The 17457-nt window shown below is 43.4% G+C and overlaps 1 pseudogene; it reads right to left on the bottom strand.

The window, feature by feature from the left end:
• Nucleotides 1-1560: 1560 nt before the first annotated feature.
• LOC138664089 (zinc finger protein 585A-like) overlaps nucleotides 1561-17457 on the bottom strand; it is an 80499-nt pseudogene continuing 64602 nt past the window's right edge.

The following is a 17457-nucleotide window of genomic DNA, read 5'->3' as shown; positions in this document are numbered from 1 at the left end:
TGGATCTTTCAATACACCCATGTCATCAAAGGGAAGGGAAAATTTCCTGGAATCCTTAGCATTAGCTACGTTTAACTTTGGGTCTTTTTCCCAGGACATGGAAGCTAGATCATCAAAAAGATATTTCATTTTAAGGGATGGCACACAGGAGTTTCTTCTTTTGAGTCTATTCCATTCCTTCTTAATTAGAGATAGTATATTCTCATTAAGAAGAAAAAAGTCCCCAAACATAACATCCTGCACTGATTTTCTAGGCAAGGCTCCATCACTCCCATCATGACCTTTACAGCTTTGACCAGACGATCTACTTCTTCTAATGGGAAACAATGGCACCCTCCCATCTCTTCGTCTGAGGATAAAGAAAAGTCCAATGAACACGAGGGTCTCTGTTCTTCCCTGATTCAGGGCACCTCCTGCTGGTCTTTTGCCTCTTGATACTACCCCCCTGGGAGAGGGATTTAAAGGTGCTTTCGACTTCCGATCTGATTACAGATCCTAACTCAGAGGCAAAATTTGGGGTCTTCTCACATACTCTACGCATGATTGGCAGTCTTTTTTCCCAGGTGACAGGTAAATCCTCATTACAAATTGGGCAACTCGTGCTTCGCCAAGCATTTTCTTCCCCGTTTTAAAGGAGGAATGGGATCTACTGATGGGCCTCTGGAGATTTATCCACCATATCGGAGCTCTTACTCTGCTGGGTATAATGGCCACCAGAATGTCCAATCTGTTGGAATGAGGGTTCATACTGCCGCACCTATTTGGTTACTGCTGCCTTGGCTGCTATGTAATCCTGTGCCTCCATTCCTATAGGGGACAGAATTATGCTGCCAGGAATATCTTCCCATGCTACCTTTTGAACGCAGGCAGCCTCAGCATGTCCCGTCTCCTTCCGGTTTCCTCACCGGAGTTCCTTCTGGTCATGTGACCCGCCGGCCGCATCATCAAAGGACGACTCCGGCGTGGTCCCGCGCATGCACAGAGCTGGACGCCTGGAAGCCAGCACAAGCATGGTGCGATGGCTGCGCTCCCCCCCTCCAGCACACCATGAAAGGCCCCAGGTCCCAGTGGTGGTGGCTTCAGGACAATGAACCGGCCGTGGCAGGGGCATCCCTGCCGCCTGTACCCGTCTGGCCAGTCCTGGACTCCGTTCTTCCATCTTCTTTCAAGGACAGGAAGTCAACTGATGCGAGGGAGAGGTACTGCCCTTTTTATCTGTAGGTTTCTTGTCCTTGAAGGGTGGATCCCCTCTCTCCACGGTGCTGTCATGAGGGAAGGAGAAATAAGAAAGATATAGGGGATTTCATTGAGGACAAAGAGTCTATTGTGTTTTACAAATACATCTCACGGAAAATTAATTGGACCCAGAAAGTATGTTGAGGAAGGGGTACATTTATAGAATGAAAAGCCCAAGAAGGGAATCTGCATATGTAAATAGAACAATAATATTTATTTACCTACATCTGGGTATGCAAGCCTCCCTGGTATTGGCTACATGCTGAAACTGGCAAAGCATTTTTTACATTCTGAACAAAAATATGGATAGTCCCTTTTGTGAGATCTCTGAGGTTTAAGATTTGATTTCACTGTATAACATTTTGAACATGAATATGGCTTCTCCCTTGTCTGAATTCTTTTATGTGTAAGATGTGATTTATTTTTAAAACTTTTCTCATTCAGAATATGAAAATGGTTTCATGCCTGTGTGCATTATCTGATGTAACAGTATGGCATTTCTGTGTAAATCATTTCCCACATTCTGAACATGGTTATGGCTTCTCACTTGTGTCTTTTCTGATGCTTAACAAGACTTGATTTCACTGTAAAACATATTCCACATTCGAAACAAGAAAAAGGCTTCTCCCCTGTGTGACTTCTCAAATGTGCAACAAGATTTGATTTTTGTGCAAAACGTTTCCCACATTCCGAACATGAAAATGGCTTCTCACCTGTGTGATTTCTCTCATGTGTAACAAGATTTGATTTCTTTTTAAAGCATTTCCCACATTCCGAACATGAAAATGGCTTCTCACCTGTGTGATTTCTCTCATGGGCAGCAAGATTTGATTTGTGGGTAAAACATTTCCCACATTCTGAACATGAATATGGCTTCTCACCAGTGTGTCTTTTCTGATGCTTAACAAGACTTGATTTCACTGTAAAACACTTTCCACATTCTGAACATGAAAAAGACTTCTCCCCTGTGTGACTTCTCTGATGTGCAAGAAGATTTGATTTTTGTGTAAAACATTTCCCACATTCTGAACACGAAAATGGCTTTTCCCCTGTGTGACTTCTCCGATGTGCAAGAAGATTTGATTTTTGTGTAAAACATTTCCCACATTCTGAACATGAAAATGGCTTTTCCCCTGTGTGACTTCTTTCATGTGCAACAAGACTTGATTTTTGTGTAAAACATTTCCCACATTTTGAACATGAATATGGCTTCTTCCCTGTGTGATTTTTTTGAAGTTTAAGAAGATGTGATTTCTTTTTAAAACATTTCCCACATTCAGAATTTGAAAATGGTTTCTCCCCTGTGTGCATTTTCTGATGTGTTTTAACATGGTATTTCTGTATAAAACATTTCCCACATTCTGTACATGAAAAAGGCTTCTCCCCTGTGTGTCTTTTCTGATGCTTAACAAGACTTGATTTCACTGTAAAACACTTTCCACATTCTGAACATGAAAACGACTTCAGCCCTGTGTGACTTCTCTGATGTGCAAGAAGATTAGATTTTTGTGCAAAACATTTCCCACATTCTGAACATGAAAAAGGTTTCTCCCCTGTGTGACTTCTCTGATGTGCAAGAAGATTTGATTTTTTTGCAAAACATTTCCCACATTCTGAACACGGAAATGGCTTCTCCCCTGTGTGACTTCTCTGATGTGCAAATAGATTTGATTTTTGTTTAAAACATTTCCCACACTCTGAACATGAATATGGCTTCTTTTTTCTGTGACCTCTTAGATGTTCACTATCAAGTCTGTTATTGTTGTTTTGCATAATAGTCTCTGATGAATCATAAGATAGAAGCTTTTCAAAAGGATCAGATGGTAGTTCTTTACTGTGAAGGGCTGGGGATAAATCCAGAATATTGTCATGTTCTTCCCATGCATCCGGTGTGGTAGTATGATCATGTGCAGTCAAATATGAAAGTGTCCCCAATCTGCTGGTACAGTCATCTGCCAAGAAAAAAAAGGAAATTATAACATATACCACCTTGAAATTAGATTAATAATTATAATATTTATACTTTCTATAACATTTCTGTACAAATTGTTCTAAAATTCGATTAGGAACTGATGAAGGCGCTAGTGGCAGCAATACATATCAAAGCTGGAACTCAGAGTGTTATGTTAGACCATTAGGTTTATGTTCTTTTCGTCTTTCACTTCAACACTTTATAAGTCCATGTTTTAGTGTACCGGTCACCAAACTTTTGTGAAATATAAAATATTTATTTATATTTAATTAACTTTTCAGTGAAGTCTAATAGATGTTAAACTCCCAAAAAATTCTCAAAACTATCCTACCACATTCACTTTCCCTACAACAAATATAAAACCAACAAACAATATTGAAGTGCAGTCAATGAAACACACAAGCGACACGTGTTAACCACCTAACCATTCATACGTCCTTTGCAAAGAACAACTTGCCCAAATCCAGCCTTGGTGAAGCATCCCCAGATCATCACGGATCCTCCACCAAATTTCACAGTGGGTGCAAGACACTGTGGCTTGTACGCCTACCCAGGTCTCCGTCTAACCATTAGATGACCAGGTGATGATCTGGGGATGCTTCAGCAAGGCTGGAAATGGGCAGGTTAATCTTTGCGAAGCCTGTATGAATCAAGCCGCATACAAGGTTATCCTGGAAAAACAGTTGATTCCTTCTGCTCAGGCAATGTTCCCCAGCTCTGAAGACTGGTTTTTCCTGCAGGAAAATGCACCATACCACACAGCTAGGTCAATCAAGGTGCGGATGCAGGATCACCACATCAAATTCCTGTCATGGGCATCCCAATCTCCAGACCTGAAACACATTGAAAACCTCTGGAATGTAATCAAGAGGAAGATAGATAGTCACAGGCCATCTGTCACGAAGTGACTGTCCTAGCGTGACACGACTCGACGAGTGGACGGTCACAAAATGGCAAAACACACAAGAGTACACCGGGGACACAATAACAAATGGTGGTCCCTGAAAATAGGGAACGTGAAATGGACACCTCCTGCATTCACCTGAGGCTGTACCTTAAGCTCCCTAACGTCCCTATACGGGTTCTTTCACCCCGTCACCGAGCAGGACACCTAAACCCTAACTTGCCCTGTTCCTATCCCTAAGTAGGGAATTGGCAAGTGAAGACATTGGTCCCACCGCTGCACTAAAACAACACAAGGTAAGGTAAGACAAACACCACAGGGAAAGGAAACACAAAACAACACTTAGCTTTTCTCTGCTGAAATGCACCGCACAGCAGAGTAAGGCACGAAATTACAGCATTCAACTGAAGCACCATTGAACCAGCAACCTGCAGTCTTCAGCACGGTTGGTATCCAAAAGGACCTGTATAACCAACAGTCAGCTGATGCATCAGGTGACCTTTTGAAGGATGGTAGGAGTGACCGCCAACCACATAAGCAGACTAGGCAGCAATGTAATTACACCAGCGGCCACCGGGGGGGGGGGGGGGGAGAAACAGACACTAACCCCCAATGGCCTGAAAGGAAAAAAGTTTTAATATGAAACGCCAAATATGCCACAGATCCAAAAATAGATCGTGACAGTACCCCCTTTCAAAGAAATGGCGCTGAAGGAAATGCCAACAATGAAGGCTCCGAAGGCGCCACAAATATCCAGAGCGCCGACCTGGGGAATGAGTTGTGTACATTCATAACAGGGGGTAACTCCAACTGGAAAGTCCCTGGGCTGAGAATGGCCGACACCCGATATGGTCCGATCACCCTGGAACTCCAGGTCCCAGTTGCACACTTCCACCTGATATTTTTGGTGGACACCCATACGTACTCATTCACACACAAGTCCGGACCTGAACGTTTATTGCCACACATACATTTGCTTCAAGACGGTGAACTCTTCGAGGAATCGACAACAGATATGCCCCCATGTGTCGCCACACTCACACCCCCACAAAGCTCAATGGGAACAACCACCCTCCCCTGACCCCTCCTCCTAAGAGGACGCCGACACTCAGGGTTAGCTTGTGCTGAGGGTTGAGTCCCCTACCTCTCCTTCCCCCACTGGAGAATAAGGGGTAGGTTGTAGAAGGATGGCAGAGACAGTAGCCCCCGGGCAGCAGCCCTCACATGACTGATCCCAGCTGACCACTTCCCTTGACCGCCAATCTATGACCGGGTTGTGTTTTTTCAACCAAGGGAATCCCAAAACAATGGGTGTAGGCATTCCTCCCAAGACGTAGCAAGACAGGAACTCCTCATGAGGAGTCCCTATACACAGGTGTATATCATCCATGACTTGGGTCACCAACCCCTGGCTGAGTGGTACGGAGTCAATGGCCTGGACGCTTAGGAGTTTAGTTAGAGTCCTACATCTCAGGTTATGGGTCTGGACAAAATGAGCATCCACCAGACTGATACCTGCTCCACTGTCAACAAGCATCAGTATACACTCAGTTACCCCGCCAACCACCACTTCAGTAGGCAAGGTACATTGAAGGCAAGAAATGGAGGAAATATACACTTCCTGGTCACCTCCCTCCACATGACTAGGGGGACGCAGCTTCTAACATGGTACAGGTATTTTGGCATGAGCTGGGCAGACACTGATGAAATGACCAGTCTGCCCACAGTAAAAACATACCCCCACAACACGGCGAACCGCACGCAACCCCGTTGGGAACCAAATCCTCCCACCTGCATGGGTACGTCTACCTGCTCAGGTGTGTCCCCCTCCCTAGCAATGACTGCAGGGGGCACATTTGGTGTATGTCTCTCCCTCAAACGTCTATCTACCTGGATGGCAAGGGACATGGCTGCCTAAAACGACCTGGGGGCGGCATACTGCACAAGAGTATCATGCAACCTTGGAGACAGACCCTGGGTAAAATGGCTCCTAAGGGCAGGGTCATTCCACTGTGTGTCAGTGGTCCACCTCCTGAACTCCGAGCAGTACTCCTCAGCCGGCCGCCCCCCCTGCTTGATTTTACGCAGTCAGGATTCCACCAGGGAGACGCCATCTGGATCCCCATACACAAGTGCCAATGCTACAAAAAACTCATCCACCGACCGTAAAGATGGAGAACCGGGCAGCAGGGAGAAAGCCCAGGATTGGGGATCATCCTTAAGAAAGGAGATTATAATCCCCACACACTGTTCCCCACTCCCTGATGAATGAGGGCGGAGCCTGAAGTACAATTTACAGGTTTCCTGAAAAACCAAAAATGTATCTCTCCCTCCAGAAAACCTGTCAGGAAGAGATATCTTGGGTTCTGGTTGAACCTGCACCTGGGCCAAAGCTTAAAACACCACCAACTGCTGCAGCTGCTGCACCACCTCACCACAAAGCACCTTAAACTTATCGGTGAGTGCCTGAAACAGTTGGGCAAAGGTCTGTATTTGAGCCATGGCTCACCAGAAAAAATGGGATGGTTGGTTATAATGTCACAAAGTGACTTTCCTAGCGTGACACGACCCGATCAGTGGACGGTGACAAAACGGCGAAACACAAGAGTACACCAGGGACACAATAAAAACGGTGGTCTCTGAAGATATTAACCCCCGATGGCCTGAAAGGAAAAAAAAAGTTTTAATATGAAACGCCAAATTTGCCACAGATCCAAAAATAGATCGTGACACCATCAAACAAAGAAGAACTCCTTAAATTTTTGTACCAGGAGTGGCATAAGGTCACCCAAAAGCAGTGTGAAAGACTGGTGGGAAGCATTCCAAGATTCATGAAAGCTGTGATTAAAAATCATGGTTATTCCACAAAATATTGATTTCTGAACTCTTAAAACATTAGTATTGTGATTATGAACTTGTTTTTTTTTGCATTATTTGAGGTTGCAAGCAATGCATTTTTTTTTGTTATTTTGACCATTTCTCATTTTCAGTAAAAAAATGCAAAATGTATTGCTTTCAACTTCGGAGACATGTTGTCAGTAGTTTATAGAATAAAAGAACAATTTACATTTTACTCAAAAATATACCTATAAAGATAAAAATCAGACAAGCTGAAAATTTTGCAGTGGTCTCTAAATTTTTATAAGTGTGTGTTGCCAGTGGAACAGAAGCTTCCATCAGCACAATATTTTCAAAATACAGCCCAATAAAAACTTAAAATGCAACCAATATTTGAATTTGCATTTTCATTTTTTTTCTTCTATTTCTTCAAGAGCCCACTTTTTCATATTCCTGACAACATAGACATTGTGAGGGAATTTTTTTCTTTTTTTGCGGGATGAGCTGTTATTTTGTATGACACCATTCAGAATACCATATAATTTTCTGAAAAATAGAAATAAAAAAAAGCCAAAAGTTGGGAAAAATCGGTAAATACCTTCAGTGGCAATTTTGTATTCCCATGTCAGTGCTTGATATTTTTTCATTTTGATTTTATCTTGATTTCTTAAAATAATTATTTTATCATACAACATACAGAAAAACAGTGAAAATAATTTTGCCATTGCTGTGTGGGTTCTGAGTTCATTGTGTTGCAAAATTACCTTGAACATGATTCTCCAGGTCAGAGCAATTACAGAGATGCAAAACTTTGTTTTAAGTTGTAAAAAAAATGGTATCTGTTGCCCTTTTATAGAGAATCAGAACTTTTTTCCCCGTCACTGAAGCTGTATGAGAGATTGCTTTTTTGCTTGGTGAGCGGATATTTGGTAAGTTTATTTGTTTTTACTCCATTTTTTAGAGGACTGGCAGTAATATTTGTAAGCACCTCTGGGGACCTAAACCTGAAATCTCTTGAGCTCCTCTTCTAAAACACCATTTAATTTAGTCAATTTAAACGTTTGCTATCAAACTTTTTTGCTAGTCCGATCAGATATTAATATTCGGTGTTACAAATCCCAATGAGATAATCATACAATTCTACAATCCAGTGTTTTACCTAAGATAAAAATAAAGTGTGCAAATACCCTGCAGTAAATAAATAGCAATAGTGCATGAAAATAACTTACTGTACTTGGTTAGCATAATTGTGATAAAAAAAACTGTGTGACCATTATGAACATGCACCTATATGTTACACACATACCAACTTATATTCTAGTTCATTTCTTAAAGTTTCTATTCCAACGACTGAGAATAATCTGTGACTTATCTACATATAGTGGTCACTACTCACCTATACAGTTATCTGTATTAATCTCCTCTTTACACCACTCATCATCCCTCACATATGTCTCTGTAGTAATAATATGGGATAGATCTTCACCCTGAAACAAAAATTGTAAAAATCACAGACAAATGGAAAAGTTGTGTGAATGATTTAGAAGAACAGAAAAGATGAAATAGCTGCAGGTCTCCTGTCGGCTCCTAATCCTAAGCAGCAGTCTCCATAACCAGAAAATTGTGAGAAAAATCAAGACAACACCTAATGTCTATGATCATTTTTTTCCTGTCATCTACACCAAATAGAACATACACTGAATGGTCAAATTATTAGAGACACCCACTTGAACCTCCTTTGGTCTTCAGAACCTCAGCAAATTGTTATGTTGTCAGTTCCAAAAAGTATTAATCCTTCTACATGAATATTGTCCTTTGACCACAGGATAGGTTTTTACATCTGCCACAATATAGATGGATTTGCTAACTTGCTCTGATCAAGTCATTCTTACTTGTAAAGCAGATGTTCTATAGGATTAAGAACTAAACCCTATGAGAGCCGCGTGAGCAAGAAAAAAATGCACTGTCAGGTCCCTGGAAGCAATCCATGACGAAATGACCATTGTGGCATCGAGCATTGTCCTGCCGTAACTGTCCTTCTGCCAGAAAAGGGTGAACTTAGTTGACCACTGGCCACAAAGACTAGGTAAGCTCCTGAGCTGACGAGCTGTTTTTTCAGTCACTATAGTTGTAGATCCAGCGTTGCATTCAGCTGCAGGACATGATTGTGCACCTCCTGTTCTTAGAACGACTCTTACCAAATGCCTCTGACTTCTTTAATTCATGAGTTGCTTGCATTCATAGTATTGTATTCATCTATTTTTGCATTGTATGTAATAAATGTTCAAAGTCGATTATTTTATGTTCCTATTATACTGTAGATTCTCATTGCAAATATCCACAGAAAACTAAATCACTGGATTCCCCCCTGCACTCTGGAGTCACTGGTCATATTTCCATTCACGAAAAATTATATTAGAAAAGTTCCGGTGTCTCTAAGGCTAGTTTCACACTAGCGTTTACCTGATCTGCGGCGGGTTGCGGACTTCCTCCGTGAAGCACCGCCCTCCGCCGCACCTCCGCTGCTAGCTCCGCCTACATCTGCATGCGGCCCGCATGCGGCCTGCGTATCTATATTTAACATTAGGTACGCAGGTCGTGCGGCTGTATGCGGATGGTGCCGCATGCGTCGTTTTGACGATGCGGCAACCAGCGTAGGACGCAGCCTGTAGCATTTTTTTTCCGCATTGTCAAAACGACGCATGCGGCACCATCCGCATACAGCCGCACGACCTGCGTACCTAATGTTAAATATAGGTACGCAGGCCGCATGCGGGCCGCATGCAGATGTAGGCGGAGCTAGCAGCAGAGGTGCGGCGGAGGGCGGGGCTTCACGGAGGAAGTCCGCAGCCCGCCGCAGATCAGGTAAACGCTAGTGTGAAACTTGCCTAATAAATCGACAGTTCAGTGCAAAATACTGATGGTTAAAACAAGCCTGAAGACAAGATCTTCACGGCTTTCTACACATTAGGGAGATTTTATAATACATTCTCTCCATCTACCTGATGATCCTGAGGAACATTGGGATCTTCTTGTTTACAGTCCTGCGGACAAGGGAAGGGACATCTCTCTGGTGTTGTCCTCTTACCGGATAGAACTGGCAGAAACATAAAGAGGGACTGAATTCATTCTTTACATACAGATAATTATAGACCGTGTGTATTTAGTCCTGTTTATTACCTGGTGATGTGAGGGGCTGGGGAACCTCCATCATGACGTCCTTGTACAGATCGTTGTGTCCTTCTAAATACTCCCACTCCTCCATGGAGAAATAGACGGTGACATCCTGACACCTTATAGGAACCTGAGACATACAATGATACCGTCATCCCCCCGATCCCTTCATAGTGTTACTGCATAATGTCCCAGCATTCCCAGCAGTGTCACCTCTCCAGTCAGCAGCTCAATCATCTTGTAGGTAAGTTCTAGGATCTTCTGGGCATTGATGTCCTCATATATCAGGGAGTGAGGTGGAGGCCCCATGATTGGGCTCAGGGGTCTTCCCCATCCCTCAGACACAGGGGCCTGACAGCGCTCACTAGAGGTCTTCTTCACTACTGTGTAATCCTGGTTATGGAGAGACATATTAATAAATCTCACTACAGACATTTCCAAAGTCCTCACCTCTCCAGTTCTGTCCATCTGTTATTCCCATAGATAAGAATGATGTAATGTGACGTCATCAGAATCTCTCACCTCTCCAGTAAGCTGGAAGAGGATCTCTAGGGTGAGGTGTAATATCCTCTCCGCCATCTTGCTCCTGTCTCTATCCATTCTTTATGGATCAATCAGGAAAATGTTATTATATAGAAGATCTCCACTGATCGGATCCGATATTGTAGGGTCCTGAATGGGGAGAAAATGATGTAACAGTATTATATTACAGCACTACTGACTCTCTGGTGCGGTGTATATGTAGACGCCTTACATATGTAATTACAATACAGTGAAATATCATTGACAGACTAGTACAGAGGGGAGAGGACTCTGTCCTCATGGACTGATTTCAGAGTCTCCCAAAATGATGGGAGGAGAAAGTTTAGGAAACTAAAGAAGCTGTAGGAGAAATCAGCGCAAATAAGATCTTATCTGATATATATTATCAGTATGTCATCAAATTATACTAACCTGATTTGGTCCTTTGAATAAAGCAAGAAATATAACAAGGTAGATATCAGAGGCAGCAGATCCACGGGTCAGCAAGTGACTGTATCAGTACCAGAATATAGTGGAATGTGCTGCTGAATAAAGCATTAATCTAGATATAATGAAATAAAAGATGATGGTTTATTCTACGCGTTTCTAAGCATAAGTTCTTCTTCATCAGGAAATTACCACATGGAGCATAGATTGAGGGGGACGATATTGTTATGTCGCTGTCACATACGGACAATGATGGAACCACTGTACTCGCAATGTTCTTTGCCTTCTCCTGTGCGCTCAATACCTTACTGCCACTTTTATTACACAGAAAGATGACTGACATGAAGGTGGAGGAGAGGATGATAAATTGGATAACTGACTACCTGTCAGACAGGCCACAGTTTGAACAGATAAAAGCGATTGTGTCTGACAGATTATTGAGCAGTGTACGTGCCCCTCACAGAACAGTGCTGTCCCCCTTTCTTTTCACGTTGTATACAAATGATTTTCAGTATAAATCTGATTTTTGCCAGCTTCAAAATTTCTTGGATGACTCCGTGGTAGTCTGATGTATTAGAGGGGGCCGGAGTGAGGTAGAATATAGAAGTTGGTGTCAGATTTTGTAGAATGGTGCAGTGACGACAAAGCATTTAATCTTAATTATCCAGATGTCTATTTTCAGCTGGTTAAGAACCATGTGCTGTTGTCATACGAGCCTTAACCCCTTAGCGACCGCCGATACGCCTTTTAACGGCGGCCGCTAAGGGTACTTAAACCACAGCGCCGTTAATTAACGGCGCTGTGGAAAAAGTCCATAGCGCCCCCCAGAGGCCGATTTTCTCCGGGGTCTCGGCTGCCGAGGGTAGCCGAGACCCCAGAGAACATGATTCGGGGGGTTTTTAACCCACCCCGCATTTGCGATCGCCGGTAATTAACCGTTTACCGGCGATCGCAAAAAAAAAAAAAAAAAAAAAAAAAAAAGCGATCTCTTTTTAATTTCTCTGTCCTCCGATGTGATCGCACCCAGGTGGCCCCCCAATACTCACCTAGCTCCCCCGATGCTCCTCGTGTCTCCCGGTGGGCGCCGCCATCTTCAAAATGGCGGGCGCATGCGCAGTGCGCCCGCCGGCCGGCACCGGGAGAATCTTTGGGGTCTCGGCTGCCGGGGGTAGCCGAGACCCCAAAGAGCACGATCGGGGTCGGTATTACCGACCCCTGTTTTGCGATCGCCGGTAATTAACTGTTTACCGGCGACCGCAAAAAAAAAAAAAAAAGTTAAGTGTAATTCTCTGTCCTCTGATGTGATCGCACATCAGAGGACAGAGAAATAGGGGGATTCGGGGACCCTAGCATACTCACCTAGGTCCCTGGATCCTCTTGCTGCTCCTCCTGGCCGCCGGCAGCAGAACATGGCGGACGCATGCCCAGTGCGCCCGCCATCTGTCTCCATCTGCCGGCCGGCAGGAGAACAGCAGTTGGGGCTAAAATTAGGGGTAGGGTTAGGGTTAGGGGTAGGGGTAGGGTTAGGGGTAGGGTTAGGGGTAGGGTTAGGTTAGGGTTAGGGGTAGGGTTAGGGGTAGGGTTAGGTTAGGGGTAGGGTTAGGGGTAGGGTTAGGGGTAGGGTTAGGTTAGGGGTAGGGTTAGGGGTAGGGTTAGGTTAGGGGTAGGGTTAGGTTAGGGGTAGGGTTAGGGTAGGGCTAGGGTTGGGGCTAAATTTAGGGTTAGGGTTGGGGCTAAATTTAGGGTTAGGCTTGGGGCTAAACTTAGGGTTAGGCTTCTTTCACACTTACGTCGGTACGGGGCCGTCGCAATGCGTCGGCCCGACATACCGATGCACGTTGTGAAAATTGTGCACAACGTGGGCAGCAGCTGTAGTTTTTCAACACATCCGCTGCCCAATCTATGTCCTGGGGAGGAGGGGGCGGAGTTACGGCCACGCATGCGCGGTCAGAAATGGCGGATGCGACGTACAAAAAAACGTTTCATTGATCCGTCACGATCCGTCGGCAATACAAGTCTATGGGCAAAAAACGCATCCTGCGGGCACATTTGCAGGATCCGTTTCTTGTCCAAAACGACGGATTGCGACGGAATGCCAAACGACACAAGTGTGAAAGTAGCCCTAGGGCTAGGGTTAGGGTTGGGGCTAAAGTTAGGGCTAGGGTTGGGGCTAAAGTTAGGGTTAGAGCTGGGATTAGGGTTAGGGTTTGGATTAGGGTTCGTATTAGGGTTAGGGTTGGCATTAGGGTTACGCTTGGGATGAGGGTTAGGTTTGGGATTAGGGTTAAGGTTAGGGTTGTGATTAGGGGTGTATTGGGATTAGGGTTAGGTTTGAGGTTAGGGTTGAGATTAGGATTAGGGGTGTGTTGGATTTAGGGTTTTGATTAGGGTTATGGTTAGGGTTGACTTGGGGTAAGGGTTGTGATTATGGTTAGGGTTAGTGATTAGGATTATGGATGAGGTTGGGATTAGGGTTAGGGGTGTGTTGGGGTTAGGGTTGGAGCTAGAATTGGGGGGTTTCCACTGTTTAGGTACATCAGGGGGTCTCCAAACACGACAGCCAATTTTGCGCTCAAAAAGTCAAATGGTGCTCCCTCCCTTCTGAGCTCTGCCGTGCGCCCAAACAGTGGGTTACCCCCACATATGGGGCATCAGGGTACTCGGGATAAATTGGACAACAACTTCTGGGGTCCAATTTCTCTTGTTACCCTTGTGAAAATAAAAACTTGGGGGCTACAAAATCTTTTTTGTGAAAAAAAAATATTTTTTATTTTCACGACTCTGCATTCTAAACTTCTGTGAAGCACTTGGGCATTCAAAGTTCTCACCACACATCTAGATAAGTTCCTTGGGGGGTCTAGTTTCCAAAATGGGGTCACTTGTGGGGGGTTACTACAGTTTAGGTACATCAGGGGCTCTGCAATCGCAACATAATGCCCACAGACCATTCTATCAAAGTCTGCATTCCAAAAAGGCGCTCCTTCCCTTCCGAGCTCTGCCGTGCGCCCAAACAGTGGTTTACCGCCACATATGGCGCATCAGCGTACTCGGGATAAATTGGACAACAACTATTGCAGTCCAATTTCTCCTGTTACCCTTGTGAAAATAAAAACTTGGGGGCTACAATATCTTTTTTGTGGAAAAAAAAATATTTTTTATTTTCACGACTCTGCATTCTAAACTTCTGTGAAGCACTTGGGCATTCAAAGTTCTCACCACACATCTAGATAAGTTCCTTGGGGGGGTCTAGTTTCCAAAATGGGGTCACTTGTGGAGGGTTTCTACTGGTTAGGTACATCAGGGGCTCTGCAAATGCAACATAATACCCGCAGACCATTCTATCAAAGTCTGCATTCCAAAACGGCGCTCCTTCCTTCCGAGCTCTGCTGTGCGCCCAAACAGTGGTTTACCCCCACATATGGGGTACCAGCATACTCAGGACAAATTGGACAACAACTTTTGGGGTCCAGTTTCTCTTGTTACCCTTGTGAAAATAAAAATTTGGTGGCTAAAAAATCTTTTTTGTGGAAAAAAAAAAATTTTTTTATTTTCACGGCTCTGCATTATAAACTTCTGTGAAGCACTTGGGCATTCAAGGTTCTCACCACACATCTAGATAAGTTCCATGGGGGGTCTAGTTTCCAAAATGGGGTCACTTGTGGGGGATTTCTACTGTTTAGGCACATCAGGGGCTCTCCAAACGCGACATGGCGTCCGATCTCAATTCCAGCCAATTCTACATTGAAAAAGTAAAACGGCACTCTTTCTCTTCCAAGCTCTGCGGTGCGCCCAAACAGTGGTTTACCCCCACATATGGGGTACCAGCATACTCAGGACAAATTGGACAACAACTTTTGGGGTCCAGTTTCTCTTGTTACCCTTGTGAAAATAAAAATTTGGTGGCTAAAAAATCTTTTTTGTGGAAAAAAAAAAAATTTTTTATTTTCACGGCTCTGCATTATAAACTTCTGTGAAGCACTTGGGCATTCAAGGTTCTCACCACACATCTAGATAAGTTCCATGGGGGGTCTAGTTTCCAAAATGGGGTCACTTGTGGGGGATTTCTACTGTTTAGGCACATCAGGGGCTCTCCAAACGCGACATGGCGTCCGATCTCAATTCCAGCCAATTCTACATTGAAAAAGTAAAACGGCACTCTTTCTCTTCCAAGCTCTGCGGTGCGCCCAAACAGTGGTTTACCCCCACATATTGGGTATCGACGTACTCAGGAGAAATTGCACAACAACTTTTGTGGTCTAATTTCTCCTGTTACCCTTGTGAAAATAAGAATTTGTGGGCAAAAAGATCATTTTTGTGTAAACAAAAGCGATTTTTTATTTTCACGGTTCTACGTTATAAACTTCTGTGAAGCACTTGGGGGTTCAAAGTGCTCACCACACATCTAGATAAGTTCCTTAAGGGGTCTAGTTTCCAAAATGGTGTCACTTGTGGGGAGTTTCTACTGTTTAGGCACATCAGGGGCTCTCTAAACGTGACATGGCGTCCGATCTCAATTCCAGCCAATTCTGCATTGAAAAAGTCAAACGGCGCTCCTTCACTTCTAAGTTCTGCGGTGCGCCCTAACAGTGGTTTACCCCCACATATGGGGTATTGGCGTATTCAGGAGAAATTGCATAACAAAATTTATGGTTACATTTCTGTTTTTACACTTGTGAAAATAAAAAAAATGGTTCTGAATTAAGATGTTTGCAAAAAAAAGTTAAATGTTCATTTTTTCCTTCCACATTGTTTCAGTTCCTGTGAAGCACGTAAAGGGTTAATAAACTTCTTGAATGTGGTTTTGAGAACCTTGATGGGTGTAGTTTTTAGAATGGTGTCACACTTCATTATTTTCTATCATATAGACCCCTCAAAATAACTTCAAATGAGATGTGGTCCCTAAAAAAAAATGGTGTTGTAAAAATGAGAAATTGCTGGTCAACTTTTAACCCTTATAACTCCCTAACAAAAAAAATTTTTGGTTCCAAAATTGTGCTGATGTAAAGTAGACATGTGGGAAATGTTATTTATTAACTATTTTTTATGACATATCTCTCTGATTTAAGGGCATAAAAATACAAAGTTTGAAAACTGCAAAATTTTAAAAATTTTCGCCATATTTCCGTTTTTTTCATAAATAATCGCAAGTAATATCGAAGAAATTTACCACTAACATGAAGTACAATATGTCACGAAAAAACAATCTCAGAATCAGCGGGATCCGTTGAAGCGTTCCAGAGTTATAACCTCATAAAGTGACAGTGGTCAGAATTGCAAAAATTGGCCTGGTCATTAAGTACCAAATTGGCTCTGTCACTAAGGGGTTAAACATTGACTTTTGATATGTTTGAATGGCTGTTGTTTGCCTCTTATATCAGCTCCTACAGCTTATTGTCTGCTATCTTTGCAAGACAGGCATGCAGGGTCATTGAACAATTGATGTTTGATAATATGTTGATTGACCATTTTGTGGGACCCTGTGGCCTGATGACTTGCAAAACAAAGGAGTAAAAACTATGCAAATTGATTAAATACTCAAACGATGCAAGTTATTCTCATCACATCTTCCTCTTGACCTCTGGATGATGACTTGAAGGACAACAGTTGTGATCTACATAACAAGAGTTGTGATATCTGTAATAACAGATCCAGAGAACCACAGACTCTTTACAAAACCACAGCCAGGAACACCCTACAAGACAGTTGCCAGAACATCATGGCTCATGAGGAAGACAGATTTGACATTGTACAGGATGCCAGCTTAGGGACCACGGCCCCGGCTGAAAAACAGAGCTGGTCCATTGACCATCACTGAACCCATGGATACGTTTGGGGAAGTCCGGATTTGAACCCACCGGTGAACTGGCTTCATGGACATGTTCAAAGAAGACAGGTTGTGACCCTTCGGTCACCTGGTCTTGCACCGCTGGAATGCTCTACCCCAAGAAATCAGGACTAACCACCACCTATACAGTTTTAGGTGATCCTTAAAATCACATCTGTTTAGTGCCACCCATCACATTCCTTAATCGAAGTCCTTTTATACATATAGTTCACACACTTTTTCTAAACATAACTCTCCTTCAAACTCCACCACACCCAAAAGCGTCACAAATTCTGGCTGGTGACCAGCTCATGCAGCCTTTATCTATCCCCATTCCCTCAAGATGCCTGGACCATCATTGTAAATAAGCACCTGTATTTTGTGTCTTCCCCACCTCATTGTAGATTGTAAGCTCTCACGAGCAGGGTCATAATTACTTTTGCTTTACTTATTGTATTATCTTTAACGTTGTTACTTATGACTTGTGTATGAAATGTTGAATTGTAAAGTGCTTCAGAATATGTTGGCATTATAAAATAT

This window comes from Ranitomeya imitator, chromosome 2 (genome assembly GCF_032444005.1).
Source record: "Ranitomeya imitator isolate aRanImi1 chromosome 2, aRanImi1.pri, whole genome shotgun sequence".
Classification (NCBI taxonomy): Eukaryota; Metazoa; Chordata; class Amphibia; order Anura; family Dendrobatidae; genus Ranitomeya; species Ranitomeya imitator.
This window is presented reverse-complemented; position numbering and strand designations above follow the sequence as displayed.